The following is a 2610-nucleotide window of genomic DNA, read 5'->3' on the forward strand; positions in this document are numbered from 1 at the left end:
GGTGAGAGTTGTGCGGCCCTGAAGCAGAGGGGAGGGGGTTGAGAGTCGAGGGTGAGAGTCTGGCGCCCCTTTGTAGGAGGGGAGTGGGGGCAAGAATCAAAGATGAAAGCTATCTAAAACTTGTTGGAGATCTTTCAGGGCCATGACCTTGATGACATATGTCAAAGTCGCAGTCATCGGCGTGGTATCCCGTACAGTGAACGACTATCAAACATATTTGAAAGCAATGAATTCTCGTGTTATATAGTTGAACTTTTTTTGTTCATAACTTTTTAACGAGTAACGAGCGACGGCTAAAACTTGTTGAAAGTCACTCAGGGTCATGACCTTGACAACATATGTCAAGGTCAAGGTCATTGGGGGGGGGGGGAGTTCCCCGATCTAGATATTTACCTTTTTTCTTTATTTTCAACTAATTCTTATTTGTATTGCGGGAATATTTTGCGAATTATAAAAAAATAATTTAATCCTAGAACAGCATATATAGGTCTTAATATACACAATGGATCTGCTAGAAACATCGCTATCATATTTGTGTTAAATGTCTGTAATACTATAAGAATAAATCTATGTATATGAAGATGTCTTTCCGAGTCAAATACTGGTAGTTCATGTGTAAATGAAATTTATTCGATAATTTTGTTACCAAACGTTTCGATTCTCGCTTCGGATCCTTGTCAATGTATACAATTCCACAAAATATCATTGTTCTTCCCGGAACGTTACTTACAAACATATATACTTTAAATTTAAAATGCCTATTACGGTCGAAGCTGGATCTTCGTTGCTTAAATAATTCAATCTTGAATTACTAATATATACTCTATATGTACTTGCATATATACTGTATTGTAGTTTTTTTCAAACTGTGCGCCGAATTATTTTTTCGGACTAAATAAACGCAATTAAAACTACTCTAGCAATCGCGAATTAAATTAACAAGCAATTCAATAATTTGATGCTACCATCAAGTATCATGTCTTATAAAGATGTTAATATGTTAAAACTGTTAATAAATTTATTGCGAAAAATGTTACCTCGGCCGGAACTTGAACCCGGATCTCTTGTATTCCGTACGTTTAATTGCGTTTATTTAGTCCGGAAAAATAATTCGGCGCGCAGTTTGAAAAAGATTACAATATAGTATACATATATGCAAGTACATATATAGTATATATTAGTAATTCAAGATTGAATTATTTAAGCAACGAAGATCCAGCTTCGACCGTAATAGGCATTTTAAATTTCTAGTATCGATTGTCTTTCTCACATATACGGTCTAAAATAAAGATATTATATATACTTTAATTATTAAATGTTTAAAAAAGATATTTAACATAATGAAATTCTAATACAATACTCTCATACCTATTACAAATGATAATATTTATAATTTAATAACTTACATGATAATGTTAAGATTAGAAAATACGAAGTTATCGTGAAAAGACGGAACACATCTAAACACAAACGATATTTCCATCCTTTTACCCTAAAAACAAAGTAAAGAAAAAATTGAAGAGAGAGAAACCCATTAATCATACCTAAGACTTATCTTGGAAATGATTTATATTCAGAAACAGAAAAATAGTTTGAACATGCAAACGGACAGATTTGTTAAATAAAAACTATGTTTATTTATGGACTAATGAGTTTCTCTTTCTTCAATTTTTTTTACTTTATTTTTAGGATGAAAGGACGGAAAGAGCATTTGTGTTCAGATGTGTTCCGTCTTTTCACACAATAACCTCGTATTTTCTAATCTCAAAATTATCACGTAAGTTATAAAATTATAAATACTATCATTTGTAATAGGTATGAGAGTATTGTATTATAGAAAAAATTTTATTATATTAAATATCTTTTTTAAACATTTAATAATTAAAGTATATATGTTTGTAATTAGCGTTCCGGGAAGAACAATGATATATTGTGAAATCGTATACATCGATAAGAATCCGAAGCGAGGATCGAAACGTTTGGTAACGAAATTATCGAATAAGTTTCGTTTACACACGAACTACCAGTGTTTGACTCGGAAAGGCATCTTCATGTACATAGATTTATTCAACTGAGTCTAATTATACCATCCATATATACCAGGTATGTAAATATGAAATCGGAATTTACCAATAGATGGCCATAGCTGTGAATGAAGTTGCCGTCAGACCGCGTCATTGACGCCATTTCCTTGTTCTGACATCTGACAAAGATTTTCAACTCACAACAATACAAGTTTCATACAACAGTATAGTTTGTAATAGCGTTGAACATGTCGAATTTTGTGCCTGGAAACTACGATTTGCGGACAGCATTGGTTTTCTGTTATCATTTGAAGAAAACTGCTGCAGAATCGCATCGAATGTTTGTCGAAGCTAACGGTGAGCATGCTCTTGGTAAATCACAGTGCTTTGAGTGGTTTAAAAAATTCAAAAGTGGCGATTTTGACTTGAGAAACGAAGAACGTGGAAAACCACCGAAAAAGTTTGAAGACAGCGAATTGCAAGCATTGTTGAATGAGGATGACGCTCAAACTCAACAAAAACTCGCGGATCAATTGAATGTGACACGAGAAGCCGTCTCCATACGTTTGAAATCCATGGGAAAGAT

Source organism: Trachymyrmex cornetzi, unplaced genomic scaffold (assembly GCF_001594075.2).
Source record: "Trachymyrmex cornetzi isolate Tcor2-1 unplaced genomic scaffold, Tcor1.1 scaffold350, whole genome shotgun sequence".
NCBI lineage: Eukaryota > Metazoa > Arthropoda > Insecta > Hymenoptera > Formicidae > Trachymyrmex > Trachymyrmex cornetzi.